The sequence below is a fragment of the Equus quagga genome, chromosome 5, assembly GCF_021613505.1.
Source record: "Equus quagga isolate Etosha38 chromosome 5, UCLA_HA_Equagga_1.0, whole genome shotgun sequence".
NCBI lineage: Eukaryota > Metazoa > Chordata > Mammalia > Perissodactyla > Equidae > Equus > Equus quagga.
The window spans coordinates 5,895,670-5,919,246 of record NC_060271.1 but is presented as its reverse complement, the minus strand read 5'-3'; the positions used below and the strand labels follow the sequence as shown (position 1 = coordinate 5,919,246).

At 53.5% G+C, this 23,577-nt stretch overlaps 1 protein-coding gene across 2 annotated transcripts in view; it reads right to left on the bottom strand.

Moving 5' to 3' along the window:
- GLIS1 (GLIS family zinc finger 1) overlaps positions 1–23,577 on the bottom strand; it is a 213,476-nt gene that overhangs the window by 55,385 nt on the left and 134,514 nt on the right. The gene's annotated exons all lie outside the window — the stretch shown is intronic.

Here is a 23,577-nt window from a genome sequence, read left to right as displayed (position 1 = left end):
GGCACTCATGAAGGAACAGACAAACAGATCAGTGGAACAGAACAGAGAGCCCAGAAACAGACCCTCATAAATGGAATCAACTGATCTCTGACAAAGAAGAAAAGGTAATACAATGGCAAAAAGATAGCTTTTTCAAAAGTGGTGCTGGAACAACTAGAGATCTACATGCAGGAAAAAAAAGAATCTAGACACAGACCTTGCACCCTTCAAAAAATTAACTCTAAATGGATCGTAGACCTAAATATAAAATGCAAACTACAGAACTCCTAGCATATAACATAGGAGAAAATCTTGGTTTGGCAATGATTTTTAAGATACGACACCAAAGTCATGATCCATAAAAGAAATAATTGATAAACTAGACTTCATTAAAATTAAAAACTTCTGCCCTGCAAAAGATATTGTCAAGAGAATAAAAAGACAAACCATGGACTGGGAGAAAATATTCGCAGAAGACGTGTCTGGCAAAGGACTATTTCCCAAAGTATACAAAGAACTTTTAAAACTCAGCAATAAGAAAATGAACAACTTGATTAAAAAATGGGAAGATCTTAACAGACACCTCACTAAAGAAAATATACAGGTGGCAAATAAGCATATGAAAAGATGCTCCACATCATATGTCATTAGGGAGATGCAAATTAAAACAATAATGATACACCACTACATATCTATTAGAATGACTAAAATCCAAAACACTGAAGACACCAGATGCTGGAGAGGATGTGGAGCAACAGGAACTCTCATTTGTTTCTGATGGGAATGCAAAACGGTACAGCCACTCTGGAAGACGATTTGACAGTTTCTTATAAAACTAAACATACTCTTACCATATGATGCAGAAATTGTGCTCCTTGGTACTTACCCTAATGAGCTGAAAACTTACTTCCACACAAAAACCTGCACATGGATGTTCATAGAAACTTTATTCATAATTGTTAAAACCTGGAAACAACCAAGATGTCCTTCAGTAGATAACTGGATAAATAAACTGTGTACATCCATACAATGGAATATTATTCAGTTCTCAAAAGAAATGAGCTATCAAGCCATGAAAAGACATGGAGGAACCTTAAGTGTATATTACGAAGTGAAAGAAGCCAATCTGAAAAGGCTACATGTTGCCTCATTCCAGCTGAATGAAATTCTGAAGAAAGGAAGAACTATGGAGATCAGTGGTTGCCTGCAGTTGGGGGCAGGGAGAACGAATAGGCAGGGCACAGAGAATTTTTAGGGCAGTGAAACTACTGTTTATGATACTATAATGTTGGATACATGTCATTATTCATTCATCAAACTCATGGATGCACAACACCAAGTGAATCTTCGTGCAAACTACGGACCTTGAGAGGTAGTGATGTGTCAGTGCAGGTTAACAAAGGCACCACTCTAGTCCAGGACGTTAATGGTGGAGGAGACTCACAGGGGTGGGCGTGTGTGTGCAGAGGATATATGGGAACTCTCTGTAATTTCCCCTCAATTTTTCTGTGAATCTAAAACTGCTCTAAAAAATAAAATCTATTTTTAAAAAAAGAAATGCCTTTCATCTGATAGAAGGTATCTACAGAAATCCTACAGGAAACATCACACAACGGTAAAATGTTAGAAGCATTTAAAATCAGCAGCAAGACAAGGATGTCCACTATCGTTGTTTCTTTTCAAAGAGATAAAAGAAAAAGTATAAAGATTGAAAAGGAAAAAATCAAATTGTCATTATTCACACATATGAGATCCTGTATACAAATCCCCAAAAAAATCTACATAAAAATTAAGAGAAATAATAACAGAATTTGTCAAGATGGCTGGGTATAAAATAAACATACAAAAAGAAATTGTATTTTTATTCACCAGGGACAAACAAAAAAGGTAATTTAAAAAGAGATATAATTCACATCAGCAACAAAAACCAAAAGAAACGTATGAATAAACATTTTAAAAGAAATATACGTAGTACATATATGGAGGGACAAATCATTAATGAAAACCATGTTTACAGACAGAATTAATATCATAAAGAGGTCTATTTCCCTAAATTTCAATCAAAATCTCAAGAGTTTTTCATGGCAATTTTAAAGTTGACTCCAAAATACATAAGGAAGAGTAAAGGCCCAAGAATAGCCAAGGAGCAACTACAGAAGCCTGGAGTGGGAGCGGGGAGATGGCCTCTCCTGTTAGAGATTAGCAAAGACTTCTTCCAAAACCTAATTAATGGTAATTAAGATACTGTGATATTGGTACAGAAACAGGAAAATGGACTAATGAAACAGAAGCACCTAGAAACAGTCTCATAATTATATAGAAACTGATATATGACAGGGTGGCATTGCAGATCCCTGGAGAAAGGACGGGCAATTCGACGAATGGTTATCCAGATGGAAAAAAACTAAACTGGGTCCCAGTCTCACACCATATGCTCTAACTAATTCCAACAGATTAAAACCTTAAATGAGAGTAAAACTTCAAAAACTTTAAAATAAATCCTCCCACTATGACACAAGAGGATTTATTTGTGACATCAAAGTAGAAAAGGCTTTCTTATCACAGACACAAAGGATGTAAACAATTCAAGGAAAGATTGATAAATTCAACTGATTTCTATTCAAGAAAACACCATCAAGAAAGAGATAACATTAAGTCACAAACTGGCAGAAAATATCGACAATTCCTAAAAATCAGTAAGAAAAAGACAAACAACCAATAGAAAAGTGGGCACAAGACAGTAGAGGCATTTCCCAGAAGAGAAAACATGAATGAGCTACAAACTATGAGAAGGTGCTCAACCTCGTTAGTAATCAGCTACATGAAAATTAAGACCACCCCCAGATACCATTTCACACCCACCAGACGGACAAAGTGATGTAAGTTTTTGAGGCTGTGGAACAACAGAACTTCCATACACTGTAGGTGGGAGTGTGAACTGGGACAACCACTTTTGAAAGCAATTTGGCATTATCTTACTTTCCCTGACCCCGTAATTCCATTTCTAGATGTATATTCTGGCGGAACTCTTCCACTGGTCCAAAAAGACACACGAAGAAGAATGTTCACAGCGGTACTGTGAACTAGAAGAAACCAAACAACCCAAAAGTCCATCGACAAGAGAAGGAGCAAAGTTTGGGTTATTCACACAATGTAATATTACACAGTAGCGAAAACGAATGAATCACGGCTACACGCAATAATATGGATAAAATCTTAAAAACATAATACTAAGTGAAAAACTGTAAAGACCACATACAGACGATACTACTTTTATAAGGTTTTAAACCAAGCAAAACTAAACAATACATTGTTTACGGATGTGTATGTGTGATGAAACCAAGTTCAGAAAAGCAGACAGCGTTCAACAGAAAACGTTAAACAGTGCTTCCAGAAATTCAGGGATCTTCCTTTTGCTATGCTTTATTATTTACACATATTTGCATGTATTCTTCTGAATGTATCAAATAGGATATAATTTTTAAAAATGTAAACATGAAGAAGGGCTCTGGGCTAAACAGTGCGGGTTCAAATCCTGGTGTCTCTCCTCCCGGCATGTGACTGGGCAGGCTCTCCCCTTTCCTCAGCCTCTCTTCTTCATCTGTAAGATGGGGAGAGTGACACCTGGGGCGTTGGGAGCCAGTCCTAACTTAGCACAGCATCTGGCATGTATTAAGCACTAAGAAAGAGTTTGCTATTTTTATTATTACTATTAATAATCAGAAACATAGCCAGTGGGCAGGGCAGTGACCCAGGCCACCCCAACCTCCCAATCCAGCACTCCTTCTATGCTGCCCTTTCCGCCTGGTGTCCCCAGGCCCTGTGGGCTGCAGCAGGGTGATGCTTTCTGGATGTGTCAGTGGAGTAACTGCAAGAGGCAGCCCCCTGGCCAACAGCCCCCTGCAGTCAGGGGACGTTTACATTCCTGGTGGATTAAGATCCTCAGCCGGCACTGTGGCGGCCTCTGGGCCCTGGTGATTAATAATCTGGCCAAGTGCTAAGAACTCTCAGAGGATGGCTGGCAGGGAACACACGGGATGGCACAGGCACCTCTTGGACGCACATGAGCTCTGGGGACAGAAACAAGCCTCCTCCAGGCCCCAGCTGGCACCATCACCTGGAGCTGGGGCAAGCCGGGTCCAGCACCTCAAGTCCTCCTGACTCAGGGATGCAAGTCCACCCCTAGCTGTGCCTCTGCTCACGGCAGGACCCCAGGCAAGCTGCTTCGTCACTAGGGCTTCAGGCTCTCATTTGTGAAATAGCACCTGGCTCACAGACATTAGCAAGCTTACAACACTGCCTCGCGTGGTAAGGGCTCCATCACTTTTAGCTATTGTTAATCTTTTGGGAACCCAGTCTCAAGGCTTATCATCATTAGTTTATGGGTTCTGGAACTCAACCTGAATGACGTCTGTGTCCCAGGGCCCAGAGCAAGACCTGGGACAGAATAAGAAGCCTCAGGGAATGTTTGCTGAACGAAACGGCCAAGTGGCAGGCCAGCCTCTGCTCCTGCACTGCAGGATGAGAATCTCACTGAGGAAGGTCCAGCCTGTTGGAAAGTCCTTCCTGGAGCCGAGCTGAGCTGCTTCCTGACAGCTTCCTCCCTGAGTCCTGAGAATAAGCACAGTGGCGAGAAGCCCCCACTCCCCATTTGTACCCACTGTCCAGGGCCCGAATCCAGCCTGCCCTTCGCAGTGGGGCTTCCCCAGCCACGCTGGCCGGAAGGAATGATGCCTTCCTCAGGCTTGTAGAACCCACGTTCATAGGCCTGCTGTATGGACACACAGAGACATGCGCAGACACATCCCCCAGATACACACAGTCACACAGTCACATATCAACACAGTCACAGGAACACATGACACCTTGGCCCCTGGGCACACATTCAGCACTACAAACGTGCCCATAGATACTAACACACGGGCACACGTGTGCATGCATGTGCACACACACACGCACACCACAAACACATATAGTTAGACACATAGTGCTAAGCACCCAGAGACAGGCCTCAGAGGCAGCCGGGAACTCCAGAGGCCAGGTAGCCAGGGTCAGAGCCCCTCAGGGGAAAGGGGCCCCTGCTTTCCTAGAAATGGACTTCATTTACCTTGAACACACCCTCAATAGCAGCTCAGGCCAATACCAGAGACCACAGGCCTCCTCTTGGTGGTTCAGCAAGCCGGGCATCTGAGAGGCTTTCTCAGAAACGGCATGACCTGACGTTCAGGGCATAATCTCTGCTCCATTTCATACTGTGCCATGCAAATTGTAGTGCAAATTGCAAGACCAGGACACTCAGAGCAGCCACCGCTGCAGGCCAGTTAGCTTGTGCAAGCAGGGCCCTCGGGGCTCCCACAGCACCCCCACAGCCTGCCCAGAGCTCCAGAGCTCGGACGCTGGGGGCCGGGTCAGGGCTTCCCCCTCCCTGAGACCCTGTACTGCTGACCTCCACTTCTGCGGCCCTGGCTCCGAGTGCCTTCAAAGTCACTCTCCCTGAGGGCCTGGTCCATCACTGCCCTGAGCCTCAGTTTCCCCAAATGTCACTGGGCCTTTGGTCAGCATCCCCTTCAACTTCCTCACCCAGCCTGCCTTTCTCCCACATCCCATTCACCTTTCTGTCCCTGGCACTTTACGCACTGTCAGGCATATTCCAAGGACTCAGTAAGTGACTGTTGAATGAATGAATGAATGAATGAGCCCCCTCCGCAGGCTTGAAGACAGGTATCATTACTGCTACCTGTGGCAGACCCTCCTCCCCGGGGCTCACCCAGGAGACCACTTGTACACAAACCCTCCTCTCTGGGTCGACTTCTGGGACACCCACCTGAACACCATTTTACAGATGAGCAAATGGAAGCTTCAGAAAAGTACAATAACTGTCCCAAGTTCACACAGCACAGCCTGCCCTTGGGGGTTAGTTCTGGGGGGCTCCCCCACCCTTCACCCTTCTGGGGAGGCTGGGGAGGTCCTGGTATCTGCTGGTCCCTAATATGGGGAGAGGAAGCAGCCCCACTTTGCCCTCAATCTACCCACTCTCCTGGTTCCAGCTGTACCATTAACGCAGGGCACGGCGATCCTCGCTCAGCCGTGGGGTCCAGACGTGAGTATGTTAGGAGGAGGAGGCCTGAGTTCAGCCAGGGTTTGACCGCAGGCCCACTGGAGCCCAAAGCTTGGGCTCCTTCGGAAGGACCCTCTCAGCACACGGTGCAGTCACTCCAGGGCAGAGCAGGCCCTGTCTGGACCTGGCATCTTGTCAGGGGCCCTCACTGGACACCCTGGCCCGGCACACAGCATTCTTGGGCCAAGTTGGAAAACAGCTTGCAGGCGCAGTGTTCTCCAGCAGCCTATATAAATCTGGAGAAAAGGGGTTGTTAGACCCTGGGAAACTGCAACCACAGACACGACCCACGTCTTGGCCACGCTGGGAGACTCGAGTCATTACTGTTAGCTCGCACCAGCGGGGCACAGGCCTTCGTGAACACCCAGCGTGACTGTGTGCCTGTCGGCACTCGGAAGGCACAGGAAGCACACAGGTATCTGTGTTCACACACACCTTGAGCCCCACCCTCGGGCCTCCACAGCCCTGAGGACACAGCCCGAGCTGCTCGGCTGACACACAGGTCCCCGTTCCGGTCCCTGCTCGCCTCTCCAGCACCCTCTGCAGTCTTGATGTTCTGCGCCACTTGCAGCTCTCGCCTCCAGGTCTTTTCTTAGGCTTTTCCCTCTCCTTGGGACTCCCTTCCTGTCGTTTGCACTTGGATAACTCTTACCTACCTTCCCTCTGGAAGCCTCCCTGTCCTGAATTAAATCCTCTCCTCTGGGTTCCCACGCACTTTCCTCCAGGGGATGCATCCCGGGGTGTTGTAACTCAGGCCCCAAGTCTGTCCCCCTCTAGCCCGTGAGCGTCTCCAGGGCAGGACTCCTTGCAGTGTGGCCAACACTCAGCACGAGGCAGGCGCCAAGCAGGTGCAGCAGGGGGCCGGGGATGGCTGAGCCGCTGCTCAGGAGGCCTGTGGAGGGCCCCTTGGCTGGCCGGGCAGAACGAGGGGTGGCCCAGCTGCCACCTGCCAGCTCTTCTTAGAGACCTGGGCTAGTGCGGTCAGTAGACACGGACCAGAGTCCGAGAGGGCGTGGCGAGAGCAAACAACCTGAGTCGCCCCCACCGTGTGACCCAACAGGCCCACCGGGACAGGACAGCCCAAGCCACCAGCTGCCCTTGCGGCACCCACCACTCCAAGTGTCCTTTAGCAGAGAGAGCCCAGGCGTTTCTGCCTCCTCACCTCGGAGGTCCCCTGTTCCTTTTCCACTCTATGGAAGCCCGCCCCACGCCTCCCCAGCTCCTGGAGAAGCACCCCTGTGCACCTCCCGCTCCATACTCCCCAAGGCCCTGCTCCCTGTTCAGGCTTCCTCCCTGGCCCAGGGCCAGCCAAATCCAGGTGACTGCCTGCCCTGGGCCTCCTGCCTCCAGTCCACCCTCCTCCACTCACCTCAACCGCCTCCTCCCACTCCTTGGGTTCCGGCTCCAGATTCACATATCCGATTGGGAAGTCAGACGGCAGGGACAAATCTTAGCTCCAGCACTAGCTGTGTGACCATAGATAAGTTACTTAACCTCTCTGTGTCTTGGTTTCCTCATCCACGAAAGAGAGATAATAATACCTGTCTCCCAGTTGGAGATGACCCATGTAAAATGCTCAAGAACTCCCACCACAGCTCCCTCTCCTTCCAGCTCCTTCATTCACTGGCCTTCTCTTCTGCCCTGGCTCCCCATCCACGGGGCCTTCCGGCCTCCCCTCCCTCCCTGCCCAGCTCATGCCTCTCACTGTCTTCCTAGCCTCTTAGCTACTTGCCCAGTACAACTCCGCTCTCTGGGCAAATCCACAGATCAGCTGCGCCTGCATGGAGTCCAGCTGCTGAGAGCGCCAGTGACCACCACACACCTGCGCACGTGCACACATACACACACACCCATCCACGGTGCACATACTTGCACTCACACACAGTTGGGGCCAGCTCAGATTCCGCCCTGCACTCCTTCCCCCCTCATCCAAGCCACCTGTCCAGGGTGCAGGCGGTTTTTCCTCTGGTGTCCCTCTCGGCTTCTTGGAAACTTCCCCACTCTCCTCTAGCCCTTCTCACCTAAATTCCGACAGGCCCGGAGCTCTCTTCTTAACACCAACCACCACCCCCCGACCCCAGATGCTCCTCCCATCACTAGACTCTTCAGCTCACTCCCTCAGCCCACCACACTGCTCTACTTGGCCCAACCCCTTTACTCACTCCCCCAGCCTTCTTTGCCTCCTCCTCCACCCCATAAAGGCTAATGGGCTCTCTCCAGTCTCCCCATCTCACTGACCAGCTCCCCCGGCCCTGTGTGCTCTCAGGTCCACCTCGAGGCTGACAACAGCCCATCTCCTGTCTCGTGAGCCCCAGACTTGCACATCCCCACCCCCAGGGGCCCTCTGGCTGGCACCTCCCTACTCAGCATGCCCCAAACCAACTCGTGCCTTCTTCCCTGTGCTGCCACGGCTGGTACCAGCATCTATGCAACGGACCTGGCCAGAGAGTGGAGCACCAACCCGGGCTCCTCCTTGCCCCACACTTAACAGGTCCTCATCCGTCTGTCCACTGTCCCTTCTGAATATCTCTCAGGCCCAATCACTTCGGTGGCTGACAGAGGTGGTGGTGTTAGGCTGCCCAGTTTCCCGTATACTACAGAATCCCTCAGTGTGGGAAGTGAAGGTGTGAACAGGGGGGACTTGTATGCCTCCCACAAAGGAGGGGGCAACCCCCCCATCAGCCTGGGCCGCACGCAAGACAGGCCTGGCCAGTGGGATGCCCTGTGACAGCTTTGGCCCTGGAGCCAGAGCACATGGGCCGAGGATCCCCCCGTAGTGTCTGGACGGTCTGCTGTCCCTGGAGAGGTAGGGGCAGGCCCCCTGCTTCCAGACCCAGGGCACCTGGGATCCCGCCTGTCCTCAGACCTGGTCCTCTTCCCTTAGACAGACGGTCCGCAGGCACAGGGGTCTGCCGATACATTCTAGAGGGGGGAGGGGTGGGGCGCAGGGCTCCTTACAGCCAGAGCTGCCGCTGGTAAACAAGACCCTGCAGGCAGCGGTCCCGTCCTCTCTGCCAACACCAGACCCAGGCTTCACCGGCTCACCTCCGGGGCGCCCTCTCTCCCCTCCTCCATGATCCTCTTCTGACTCCCCCTCCCCAGGCCCAGGCTGACAGCCCCATAGCCCCCTGAGTACCCCACAAAGCATGCATCACACAGTGTTGCCCTGTTCTTTGTAAGATCCGTAGAGTCCACTAGGCTATTAGCTCCTCAAGGAAGGGACTGAATCTGCCCTGAGGAATAGCCTGAACCGTGAAGTCTGCAGGGAGAGGTCACTGGCCATAGAAGTCAGGTCCCGCTGGTGGACTGGAGACAAGTTACCTAACTTCTCTGAGCATCAGCTTCCTCATCTGTAAAATGCAGATAATGATGGCTGCCTCAGAGGGCTGCTGTAGGGACAGCACAGACTACAGGACACAGGTGAGGTACCATCACTGCTGGTATTTACTTGCCCCTGGCTTTTCTCAAAGAAGATTAGCAAAGTTATTTGTGAAAACAAGGTCCATGGTTTAGTTCAGTGACTCTGTTATCATCAGTCTCTTGTACAGCCCTCCTCCAGCCATCCGCTCACGTGCTTCTCACCACGGCCAGGTAAGGACTCGACATCCAGACAAAACCAGCCCCAACACACAGGCGGGCTGGTCTGCCTCCTTTCCCAGACGGTAAGAATTCTGCAATTCAACAGGTTGCCTTCTTCGCCTTGGCTTCTAGGAAGCTCCAGGAAAATACAGAGTTCAATCACAATAACTAAATGAGCTTAGGTTTTTCATGTGTTTATGTCCTTTTCTCTAATCTATGTTAGTTTAACTACATATAGATCTTTTATTGTAAATACCCAGGAATTCTTAGTGGAAGATGAACTCAATGAGAAGGAATAGAATGGACTAGAACAGAAGGGAACAGACTGGAACATCGCAGCAGGATTTCCTGGTGTGGGCTCCACCGCCCCTCACGCAGCCCAGAGAAGGGAAGGGTGCCTTTCCCACGAGGCACAGCAGGCACAGCGCCTAGAATCCACAATGCTCTTGGAGACCCACACAAATGTTTTAATTTAATTTAAAAGCAGAAGAAAAAAAGAAACTTTTAGGTCAAAGAAAATGTTTTACTACATAATATTAATATGTTGTCTTTTACCAGTGCGGTCATAGAACGTAATCTTTAATATTTCTTACAGAGGAAGGGGCTGAAGCCAATGGTGCTGGGGTCGGCAAAGGTCACGGGGCCCCACTCACCTGACCTCCTCACCAACAAGCGCCAGCTCCTCCTCCCCTGCCAGCTTCCTGGGCCTGGCCCACTCCACGCTTCCCTCTCTGACGGGATCCAAAGGGAGCGATTTCGCGAACATTCCAGGGGGACGGGGCCTCGCCAGGTGAATCTAATTTATACCCTGCAGTAACCGCCTCAGACAGCTCTTGAAAGGCTGACACGGCTGCGGGCCGCACCGCAGGAGTGGCGCCCCTGGCCAGCCTCGCCAGCCGGTGGTGGTGGCGGGCCCAGCCTGCCTGGGTTCGCAATGTGGAGGCAATTACAGGGCTGGCGCTGCAGCGCACAAGCGAGCTTCCCCACGGAGGCGCTGACTGCGGGCTGGCGGGGGACCCTCTGTTCCGCGGCCTCGGGACCATACCTCTTCTCCTGGCGCAGTGCTGGGCTCACGGCAGGGCAGCGGAGCCCTGAGGAGAGGTAGATAGCGGCCAGCCTGCCCCGGGCATATGCTGATCTGCCACGGGACCCTCCACTGGTCACCCTGCCTCTCCAGGACCCGGGGTCCTCGCTGGGAAGACGGGGCAATGGTCCCAAAGACACGAGTGTGCCATGAGGATGACAGGGCAAGAAGGGTGGTAAATAGCGCCCCCTGCAGATGAGGCAAGATGATCATTCCCACTGAACAGATAAGGATACTGAGACCAGAACAAGGAAAGAGCTTGTCCAGCCAAGGTCATGGTGAATAAGGGATCTGGACACACAACCTGGATTCTAGAAGCCTCGAGGGCAGGGTCCAGATCTTCTCGAGGAGTGGTTACACCTTCAGGCTGATCTGAGTTCACGTTGGGACTCCAGCTCTGACTGTGGCATCTCCCCACATTCTCTCTTCTGCCCCATGTGTGCAGGCCTGAGCCGCAGAGGCCCTCCAGCTTGACCTGGTTCCCTCACCCTCTCTCAGGGCGGGAGCCCCAGGCAGCTGAGCTGGACCCCTCCCTTCCTCTGACCCCCACGTGCCTCCCTAACCTGTGAGACTGGCTATCTTCCTGCACACAGAAGCCAGGGAACAAGGACATCTTGGGCTCACGGTGCTGATTCTTGATTCAGCAAAACCTCCCCAGTGCAGGTTACGTGGAGGGATCGGCTCCAAATCCACAAAAAGCCCACATTATGTGTGACTGCTTTTGAGGAGTCACAGTCACTAATTAAGATGCCTCGTCAGGGGTCCTCTGGGGTGAGCTCCATGATAACGGGAGTAACCAGCTCACGCTCGATTACGGAAAACCACGCAGACATGAAGGGGCTCCTGGAACACTGGGAGGCAGGGGCTGGAGTCCCGGCACTCAGCTTCTCTGAGCCTCAGTCTCTTCATCTGTAACGCGGGACAGTAACGCCAACATCAAAGACTCGCTGAGAAAACACAGACCGAGGGCTGTGTCTGGTCTTGGGAGGAGAACACGCTCCTAACAAACGCCACTTTCCTCCTTCCTCATGCTTTAAAGGAGCTGCTTTGGGGCCGTTTAATCGTCTCCTCTGCTGCAATCTTGGCTGCATTCTGTCACCAATTATTGCAAGATTCTACTCTCACTCTATCTCTGGGCCCATGGCCATAAAAACAGGATCTGTGGAGGCTGAATTAATGATGAACAGCTGCAGCAGCCCCTAATTACTGAGCATCTACTATGTGGAGGACCAGGGTGTAAATTTCTTTCCAAGCCCCGGAAACTGCATGGGAACCTGGACAGGAACTCCTCCCCTCTGGGCCTCAATTTCCAAATTTGTAAATGGGATTGAGCCAGACGGTTTCTAAGCTCCGGTGTGGGCCTGACACTCCATGAGCTGGCGGACCTGGGGCACAGCCTCTCTTTCACCCTGATGATGCAGACTGAGCAGGAAGGGAATCAGGGCGAGGGGTGGGGTGGGAGGAGTGAGCGCATTCCCAGCTCCCACCATGCACCAGGCGCCGTGCGGGGCTCTCTGGGCACACTGCCCATCCAGCCCAGGCCAGAAAAACCTCTCGGACAGCGACCAGTGCGGTCCTCACCACAACCCTGTGAGTTTGTTGCAGAAACCCTCCTTTTACAGGACAACACTCCTGACTCAGTCTGGGCCCTTGTCAGCATACTCCATCACTTCTGCCCCACTGAGCCAAATTCTCCCCTTTTTCCTTCAATCACATTCATTTAACAAATAGTTGTTGATCACATACTGTGTGCCAGGAACTGTTCTAGGCACTGGAGACACAATAGGGAACAAAACATACAGAGATCTAGACTTCATGGGGCCACATGTGAGTGGATGGAACACATCACAGACAAACGCATATCAATGTCAAGGTAGCACGAGGGGCAGAGAGTGGGTGAAAGTGCTACTTTAGACAGGTGGGCAGGGAAGGCCTCCTGGAGGAGGTGACATGGAAGTAGATGCCTGAGTGAACTGAGGTGGGGCTGGGGCAAAAGCATTCTGGGTGGAGGGCACAGCCATGCAAAGAGCCTGAGGTGGGAAAAAAACTCAGCATGTTTGAGGACCAGCCAGGAGCCAGAGAGGAGTAAGGAAGAAACTACGGTCAGAGAGCTCAGCAGCGCCACACCAGCCCCTCTCTCCTCCTCCCCTGGGCCCTTCCAGGCATGTGGAAAGATAACGATGCACATCTGAATGTCTGAGTTCAAAAGATCTTAGGGACCCTGGAGCCCAAGGCTTCCATTTCGTAGACGAGAAAACGGAGGCCCCAAAGGGGTCCAGTGACTTTCCCGGAGCCACAGGCCGCTGGAATGCAGAGCTGGGGAGGGACCGAGCTCTGAACCCCTGGCCCTAGCGGTCTCTATCTAGACTGAGCCAGGGTCCCGAAACCTAAGGGCTTTAACTAATCAAGGTCCTCATCCCACGTGAAGAAACTGAGGCCCCAAGGCCAGGGGCTCTGCCTGCATGAAGACAGGGGAAGGGGCGGGGCTGGCAGGGGCAGTGAAGAACTCCCGGCATGTGTGCCTGTGCGGGCCTTTGCACAGGCCAGGCTTCCTCCGGCCTCACGCCCACAGCAACCCGTCCCAGTGCTTTTCTAACACATGTGAGGAGGGGTGACATCTGAAACCGGCCGCCGGTTCAAGGTTCCCCGGAGCCCACAGGGCAGGGTTTCGTGAACCAGACCTGCAGGGAGGGTGATTCCGACATGTGTGGACTGCACAAGCTGCCAGCTGTCTCCTGCTGCGTGACCTCCAGCGGGTCATCTCTCCACCCTGGGCTTTGGGTCCCCGTCCGTGGAAGGGTGCTGCAGGGGTTGGGAGCAGCAGCAGATGAGATGCCCTGGAAGATTCTTCCCCAGCGCAAACACAACACAAGCCAGGGTTCTTCAGAATCTGGGAGGCCGTGATGGTACCAACAGAGGCAACACATGTGGCCCTCGACACGAGTGAGGCCCAGCACACAGCAGGGACTCACAGATGGTGGCTCTGTGTGCTGGGAAGGCACGGGGCTGGCAGGCCAGGGAGCGGACTTTAGTTCTTCTGCTCTGTGATCTTCAAAGAGCCTAATCTTCTCTGTGGGCCTCAGTTTCCACGTCGGCAAAAGTGCAAACACAGGCATTTGGACTTGTGGCCCCGATGAGCCACCTTCTCCTGTCCTGGATGCCTGGGGAGGCGGAATGGGAGCAGGGAGTGGGCGGCATGGGAGGAGATCCTGAGGAAGCATCTGAGGCACAGCAGACTCCGTTTTCTCCCTGGGCCCAAACTCTCTTGACTTCCAATCACTACCATGTTCATTGGCAGCTAAACCTGGTCAGAAATGACCTTGAAGGCCAAATCGACTCCCCAAACTTGGGGTTCAGCAGACTCTGGGAAGCACAGACTCTTGGTTAAATAGGGGACCCCGCAGAAGGCAACGGTGGGCAGTGGGAAGATCACGGAGCAGGGAGCAGGGGACATGAGGTACAGTCCCAGATGTGACACCTGGCCAGGGAGCTCCCACTGTGTGGATTTCAGTGGCCACACTGTAAAACAGAGATCCCACTACAGCCTCGTGCCATCCTGGAGCACAGGAGCTACCCATCAAAACTCGGCATCCCGCAGCCCCGCCCAGGGCCTGGCCATGCCCGGAGAAGGTGCAAATGTTACTTCAGCTCGAAAACCCTATGCCTTTCGCCCTGATAAAACTAAGGGCTTGGCAGATGGGTCACCAGTTGCCCAGACACTCCTAGGCGCTTGCCTTGCTCCACGCCCAGAAGACACCTCCCGGTCTGGCCCCCAGAAGCGCACAGACCTGCAGACATGTCCAGTCCCATCGGCCCGTCCGCAAGATGCACAGCCCAGTCCTACTGTGTCCATCTGTCCTCTGAAGCTTATGTCCCCAACACAGCAGACTTATCGAGGGAGGTAGGAGTATGTGGAGGGGCCAAGAGCAAGCTGTCCCCTTCAGGTGGCCACCTCCCTTCTGTTTGGAAATCCACTTGCAATGCCATGGAGTCTCGGTGACGGATGCTCATTTTGTCCCGTCAGAACGCAGCGCAGCACGAGGCAGTGCCATAATCACTTGCAGACCGTGGAGGCCCCTCCTGGCAGCGGAGGAAGATTTATTGTGGGGATGGACGGAAAACAAAGAACAGTTGTGCAAACTTCACAGAGCCACATTATGGGAGAGGCCTCTCCCCTTTCCCACTGGTAAATGTGCTGGATGCCATTTCCAAAGGGGATCGAGCTCCATTACCCAACCACGCGCAGACCCTGTGCCCTGCACCCAGCCAGCTGACCCGGCCAGACCAGCCCTGCTGTCCAGGGGCACAGCCAGTGGACCTGGGACAGAAGCCTCCTTCCTGGGCCTCCAGGTCCTCATCTGCCCACTGTCGCTCCCCCTCCAACGCTCCTGCCACACAACCAGCATTCTCCACGTTAAACTCTGATCGTGTCACTCTCCTGCCCAGAACCTCCCACTACTCTCTCCACTGCCCTCAGGGTACAGTCCAAGCTCCTCACACCGGACTCTGAGGCCCTTTAAGGTTCAATTCCAACTGCCATTTTTGCTCCCAGCCCCCATGCACGTAACACACTCCAAGCACAAGAGGACATCTGTGCTCCCCCCAGGGGGGAAGACTGTCACTGCTCAAAACTTTTGCATGTGCTGTTTCCTTTCCCTGAAATGCCTTTCCTCACGGTCTGCACCTGGAAAGCTCCTACCCACCCCTCAAAGCCCAGCTCTATGACATCCTGGGGAAGCTGTCTCCCTCCTCTGTGTTCATTCCCTCACCTCCAGGCCGGCCCTCATTTGACGCTGCATTCCTGCTTCTAGCCGAGAACCTGGCACAGGGTCGGTGTCGGTAAAGCTGTGTTGAAAAGTTGGCAGGGGGAGGAGGAAGACAACACTGACGAGCCCAAGGCTCTCCTGAGAGAGAGGCACAGGTGAGGACTGCCAAACGTCCCGGGTCTCAGAGTGTCTGAGGTGACCAAGGCCATAGATGAACAGATGAGGACACGACGCTGGGGTCTGTGGCTCAGCAGCCCAAGCGAGGCACCTACAGTCAGCCCAGCTAAGCCGTCTGCCGCCAGCAGAGACAGAGCCTAATCAGGTGCGATCTCGGCCTTTACCACGGCCAGGCCCCCCTCCCAGAGAGCACCGCCTGGACATTCTCAGAGTCACTGTTGATTTTAGCTGACTTTCTCATTCCAATAAGAGAAGCATCTCAATTCCATTTACATTAAATTCAAAAGCTTTTTTATTTTAAATTCAGTTCAGAGGATTGTGTTTTCCTATCCCTAATTTTTTCATATTCCATAAAGCGGCGCTGAGCTCACAGACCTTGGCGCGTTCCCGCGCCCTCAAGTCCGGTGCTCCCAGAATTCTCCTCTCTGCGAGGGCTCGGGGTTTGATGACTCAGAAAAGAAGAAAAGAACAAGGGCTCCTGTTTCCCAGCACCGAGTATCTGCCAGGCATGAGGTAAGCGCCCCATGGACATGATCTCATTTAATTCTCACAACACGCTCCCCTTTACACAGACAGGAAACTGAGGCTCAGAGAGGCCATGTGACTTGTTTGGGGTCTCACAGCTGGTTAAGGGTCCACACTGGCTTACCAACTCCTGACTCAGAATTTAAATAAGATAGAAGAAAGGCATTGGATGGAGAAATGAGTCGAGTAGGGTGGCCATGGAGGGAGAGTTGGGGCGGGAACAGGGCACAGGGAGAGCTGCAGACAGAGGCCTAACGGCCAGGAGCTGCATTTGGGGAGCACACGGCTGACAAGTACCACGCCTGACGGGAAACCCAACTGGAGCGACAGGCCTGTAAGGGCGATCGTGGACTCTGAGGCAGCCACAGGCAGGAGCACGGGGCGGAGATGGGGAACTCCACTGCTCCCTCACAGGGCGCTCTGCAGTTCGCGAGCACGGCCCCTCCACCCCTCACAGAGACGCTTCTGGGGCGAGCATCACAGCCCCCATTTTACAGACACATAAACCGAGACTCAGGAACGAAGGGACTTGTCCGAGGCTGCATAGCTGGTGAGCAGCAGAGCTGGGATGAGCCTCCGGCTCCCCTTGTCTCCAGCTCCTCCACCCTCCCCAGGCTAGTCATTTCCACCTGGGGCCTCAGTTTTCCCCTCTGTACAGTGATGAGAGGCGGCCCTCAGGGCTCTGACCTGACCACAGGCCAGAGCTTTCAGGGAGCCTCTCCTATGAAGCCCCCGAGTTTGCCTTTTAAAAATAAGGGGAGAGAGGAAGGCATCCCAGTTTAAGCCAAGATCTGTGGAGCAGGAACCTCGGGTTCCAGGGAGGAAAGGGCATTAGCATCCGTGAGGCCCCCACTGAACAAACAGCGCTGGACGTCATCCCATTCCACAGCTCATGAAACTGAAGCTCAGCACAGCCAAGGAACCCGCCCAAGGTCACACGGCCCATCCACGGCAGAGCTGGGACCTACAGCACCCTCTTCTGTTCCTGGGGATGTTGGTGACTGTGTGGCCCTGTCCACTTTTGACTCTCCCTTTTCTCCGTTCCTAACGCAAACTGCCCGGAGCAGTCAGAACCAAGCGTTGTGCACTGACTGAGTTCCAGAACCCCATAAGCACCTCATGTGCAGGACCTCATCAAAGCCTGGCGCCAGGCCGTCCTTCCATCTCACAGGAAAGAAGCCAGAGGCTTATAGAGTCAAGTTACTTGCACACAATCACAGGCCGACTGGCAGCAAAGCCAGGGTTCAAGCAAAGGCGCTCTTGCAGGAAAACTTCAAGCCCCAGATCGGGGGGGGGGGGGGGGGGGGGGTGACCATCTTTCCGGTCCCTTCAATCTTGTGGCTTCATAGGAAACTGCTCCGGAGGACAGTGTCCAGGCAACCTCACACAGCCTTGGAGCAGAGAGGCTGGGTGGCCACCAGTGTGGAGCCTTGGTGCCAGGAAGCAGGCTCAGTTCCTCTGCCACCAAGGCCAGGCCAGGCGTCAAAGGGCATGTGGCCTCCAAGGCACTCGTCCACACCAAGAAACACCGTTACACGTGGAGCAACATGTGCTGGGAGAGCAGGAGGCATGGAAAAGGAGGGCGCTGAGGAGGGGACACTGGACTGGGTTGTGAAGGATGGGTAGGAGTTTGCTGGGCTGGGAAAGGCATTCCAGACAGAGACCAGCAAAAGCCAAGGCTCAGAGGAGTGAAAGAAGCTGCCGTGTGCAAAGACTCCCTGGAAATTCAGGAGGGAGGAAGCCTCAGGGCAGGCATCCTAGGGCTACTGTTCACTTGCTGGGTGACTGATGCCCCTCTCTGGGCTTTGGTTTCCCTGTCTAAGAATGAGAGGACATGAGCAGTGACATGGTCCCAGGAGGGACCCCAGTAGGGATCATTAACAAGGGCACATGTGGAAGGAGACAATTCGAAGGCCGCTTTTGCCCAAAAGGCCTTCCTCACCCTGGAATGAGGCTCAGCTCAATGCTTGTTTCCAAAGCGGGTGGCCTCGGTGACCTGAACTGGCTGGACCAGCCTGGTCTCTCTGGGCCCCTTTACAGCCAGATTCTCCAGGGCAGGGACTTTAAACCATGCTGCATTTTGCAGCTTCTCAATTTCACCGGAAACCTCAGCCTCCAGAAATGGTGTTCGTCTTTGGGTGACTTGTTAATTTAAAGATGGAATGTCTTATCCTCATCCCACGAGGTGCCCGCTCCTCTAAGACAGAACAAGACCCATCACGTCAGCAGGGCAGGGGACCAGCAATGGCTCTCAAGGTGAGGGCGCTGGCCTGGGGAAACTGGATGCAAGTCTCTGTCAGTTTCCCCGCTCAACCAGGGCTCCTCGAGGCCAGGCTGTCTTTGATGCCCTCTGTGACCCCACAGGGGCCTGGCACATAGGAATAGGAGGTGCTCAGGGACGGCTGGTTGAATGAGTTTCAGATCCAGATAGTCTCTCGTATTTGTGAGCAGGCTGGGGACTCTCTGCCTGGGCGGTGACTGGGGGCCAGGCTAGCACACAGTCTCTGGAGTGAGGCTGAGACCTGGGTTCAAATCTGACCCCACAATGCACTTGGGGCCTAAACTTCGGCATGACCTGGACTGCGCTTTCCCATCTATAGAATGAGGATAATCACTCCAGGGTCCAGCAATGTCCTGAGGGCTGAGATCATGCATGTGTGGAAGCCCTACATAAACTTAAAAACATTCAACAAGAGTTTCAATAATGTTCCCGTCCCCCTTGACCGACTTGGACAAGGTTATACAGCCAGGCCTCAAATCCTCAGCTCCTGGCTCCCCTCCCTCCTTCAATCGTCCAGCAACAATATCGAAAGACTCAAGGATAGCATCCTTCCCACAGTACCGAAGTCTCGCATCACATCGTCTCTGGAGCCCCAGCCCGCAGCACAAGGCCTGGCACAGGGGAGCGTGCCCTTGGGTGGGCGAGCGTCCCAGGGGAGGGCTCTTCCCTCATTTGAAGGCCACTTTCCACAGTCTAACCTCCTCCAACTTTTGGTCACCAGCCGCTTTAGGAGCTCCCTGCCCACAGAAGCTGCCCCATTTCCTGTGCGACCCTGGGCCTCTCCACCCCTCAGGGTCTGTCTTCCCCATTTCCTCTCCATAGCCAGTGAGGAGGGACTGGAAGACCTGCCTGCTCAGACATTTCAGGCTCCAGGATAATTCCCTGGGATGAGCCCGAGATGCTGAGATGAGCCAGGGGTGCCTGCTGGCCTAGATATGTGCCCCACCCATGGGGCTGGTCTCAGGAGGTGGTGAGGGGAGAGGAGCAGATGCCTGGGGAGCACCCAATGGGATTTGAGAAGCACAGAGGGCTCTGCCCTGCTGGGGAAAGGAGGTGGGTAGAAGGCAGCATGGCCTGGGGAATAGTCCAGGCAGCTGAGCTAGGTGACGCAGAGATGGATATTTCATCTGTGAAAGTCAGTTTCTTCCTCGGTAAGTCATGGCTGGGCACAGCTTGTCTCAGAATATACTAGTTCTCTTTTCCCTCCGGACTTCCCAAGAGGTACGGTCCCATGACCCCAGTGAAGCCTCTCTCTGATGTCTTCCCCTGGTCCTTGAGTCCAGGGGCACCCAGGACACACTGGGGGGTGCGTAAAGGATGGGGACCAGTGGCCAGTGCGGCTGCAGCTGCCAGAGGAACCCAGGCAGGATGGAAGTCCAGCCTCGGGGCTGCAGCTGCGCATCAGGGCCGGGAGGGCACAGAGCGGAGCCTCCTCTCCAAGCCTCCGGCCCAGCCCCCTGCAGCTCCAGTCACCCCGAACAGACGCTGGCTGCACAGAGCAGGCCCTCCGCATCGCTGGCAGACACCTGACAGCTAGGCCCCCAGCACGTGTGACAGCCCTGCCCACTCACCAACGGCGGAGCCTGCTGGATTCAGGTGACCTCAAGTCCAGGCTCCACAACTGACTGGCTCTTTCAAGCCTCAGTTTCCTCATCTGTAAAGGAGCATAAAGGATCCTGTGCTAACTCCTTGGGCTACTGTACAAATCTCCTGAGATGACAAATGTGGAGGAGTGTTATGGAGGAGGAAGAGAATTAACTAAGCACTTCCCTCGGTCATCTCCCTCAACCCTAATAACAACAATCCTGAACGGCAGACACTAGCATCTCCCCATTTTACAATCAAGTACGCTATGGCTCAGAAAGGCTAAGCCATCTGCCTGAGGTCACACAGGTGGCAAGTGGCAGGACCCGGCAGGGACCCAGGTCTGTGTGACTCCAGACTTTTCTCCTGTCTACACACACCTTCCACGCTGCACTCACAGCTTCGCCAAAGCTCTTCACGAAAGTCAGGGCGGTGTCATTAACACGGTCATTCTATAAAACAGGGTGAGGAGAGCCCCTCCTTCTCCACTCTGCCTCTCTTTCTCTTGATGTGGAGGAAAGCAAACTCTTAGTCTGGTAATTTCTCCTGGCTCAGACAATCAGAATTCCAACCGTCTGAGAGAGCCAACCTAAGAAAGCAAGAAATTAATCTTCTCAAAGTCAACGTCTTCAAGGCGTCGCTCCGGTATTTGGGTTGGATGGAACCCTGCTCGCAACGCAGACGAAACCCCGGATTTAATAAGGCCAAGACTCTCGGACAACGTCAGAGCACAACAGGATATTGCAAGGAGATTAGGCGCTTCCTCGGACCGTGGCCGCGGCGAGGGCAGGCTGGGGGACGGCTGGTGCGGTGTCCCCCGGGGCCAGTGGGGCGAGTCCACGCCCAGGCCTGGCTGAGGACTGAGCGGCCTGGGCTAGGGGCGCTGGGCTCCTCAGGCTCCTCGGGCTCCTGGGGCCACCTTGTCCCGGGGCCGGCTCCGCCTGCTAAACGCAAACCAGCTGCAGGCCGGGGTGTTACAGTCGGAGGGGGCGGGAGGGCTACCTCATGAAAGAACTGTGGAAACGCTGCTGGAAAGATAATAAAAGGATTAACTGCTATTTTAGTGGGCCATTTACTCTTCAATCAAAGTGTCTCATCTATTTCCTGTTCTCCAGAGGCTCCAGGTCCAAAATTCCTTTGTCTATTACAGCACATGGTAGCAGAGGCCTGTCACGAGAAATTAATAATTTTACATTTATCTGGGTGTGGGCAGGGCTGACCTTCCTCTGGGGGACCTACTGCGCTGGCGTCGTGGCAAGGGGGAGCACTCACACCGCAGGCAGGGAGGAGCTCAGAGATCTCTGCCAGCATCTCCGATGAAGGCACCCAGCCGGGCTGCCCTAGGGCCCCAGGGAATAATCACTTTAACAGGAGGAATTTACACAAACAAGAGCATCCAGTTTAGAAAGATGTGGGCTCACTGCCACTCCAATGTTACCAGCTGTGCAACCTCTGGCAAGTTATTGTTACAGTTGTTATTACTATCATGATTATTAGCCTCGATTATTATTGCTGTTGTTATTGTCCGTCTCTAACTAGCTGTGTGACCTGCGGCAAATTACGTAATCTCTCTGAGCCTCAGTTTCCTCATCTGCAAAGTGGGGATCAACAGTATCCACCCCTTAGGGCTGCTGTGAGGACCACACGGAGTTATCACTTAGAATAGCCCCTGCACACAGTCAGCACTCAGAGCTGCTTGCTGGTATTATTACCAGAATCCCAACCCCCAAAAAGGAAGATGAAGTGTTCTCACAGTAGCAGGTAGAAAGCCAGCTGGACCTGTTGAACCTCTGTTTCTTCATCTGTAAAAACCTTTGGTTTCACAGGACTCTTGTAAAGATTAAATGCAACCACAGATGAGTACAGACATGGCTTGACCATCACCTCCTCCATGAAGCCCTTCTGGGCCTCCCCTCCCTGGGCCAATGCGAATTCCATCCCAAAATCTGTCCATGATCTCCACGCCCATCTCCCACCCCTCCCTGACAGTGAGTGCCCCCAGGCAAAGACCTTGGCAGGTTCAGGTCTCAGTCCCCAGAGCCAGGTGTCAGCCAGTGTCCTGGGGAGTGTGCTGACTCAAACAACACCCTGACAGGCCGGACCAAGAGAAAAGCCCTGCAGAGACCCTGAGGCTGCACTGAGAAGTCTGAGCCACTTGGGCCCACTCGCTGGGCCTCCATTTCCTGAACCGGAAAATGGGCAGGAAGGCTAAGATCATCTCTAAGGTCCCTGTGTCCAACACGGATACTCCTGGATGCCGTGATTCCACATGGGAGGCCCTAGGGAGAGAAGGCCACGGACCACGCCACGCCAGGGTTCAGGCCATGCAGCCTCCATGTAGGACCCCAGACACCAGTGAGATCACCCACAGGAGAGAAGACATGAAGGAGAACCAAAGCTCAGCAGCTGTCAACTCCAGGGTCTCAGAGAGACAGGGGCTCCTCTGTCTTCCAGCAGCCCTGGCCTGCGAGGTCTGTTGGGCATCTCCTTCCAGGCAGGGGCACACCTTCCAGCAACTCATGTGTCACAACACCCCAAAGGAGCTGGTGCATCCCCAGGGACCGGCCCAGCCACCAGCTCTCCTTCCAGCACACTCTCAGCCTAAAGGCACACGATAATGGTCAAATTCCGCACCTGCTCACTCCCTTTCCCCACGCCGCCAGCACACCAACCCCAAGTTCCCTCCTACTTCCACTCCTTTGCAGAGGTGCTCGCTGCCCCTCAGTTGTCTATAAAGCAAATTCCTTCTCATTCTCAACACCCAGCCTCCTTGAAGCTGAATAAGCTGGTCCGGTGGATGCCTAGCTCACAGCTCCACAAGCAGATGGAACCCCGAGGGTGAGCACCTGGTCCCAGGAGGATGGAGTTTATGATGCTGGTTGCCAATGCTCCCTGCCTCCTTCCAGCCCCTACAAATGCTGCCCTGGGCTTCGAGAGGGGACAGAGGTTTACCCCCACCCCATGCACCCTTTCCCAGACGGAGTGCTCCTTGAGACAGGGCCTAGTGACAGTGACAGCATGCAAGTGCGGAAGACCTCAACCTTGGCCACAATGCTGGCTCTGCAGACTAGACACACTGCTTCCTTCCTCCGCCTCACCAATGTCCCCACGGCTAGAGGACTGCGCTGGGCCCTGGCGGCTCCACCAGCCCTTCCACTTCCGGGTAGGAGTCTCTCCCGATGGGCTGGTTGGGCCCTGGGGGAGGCACAGGGATTTGGTTGAGGATATCACGGCCTAAGACTAGGTTCCCAGCCTCTGACATGGATTTCCACCACTGCGAGCGCAGAACACAGAAACAACCAGTCGGAAGGGGCAGAGGCCAGGGTGCCTACAGTGAATGGGTGTGATTTTGTGTGTACCTATGTACCCCTGGAAACCTTACTCTCAACCCCAGCCAGAACACTGCAAGTGCTATCCAGGGCCTTATTTGCCACTCCTTGGCCTGACCCCAAAGTCTGTTCTGGAGACCCAGAGCCCTCACGGT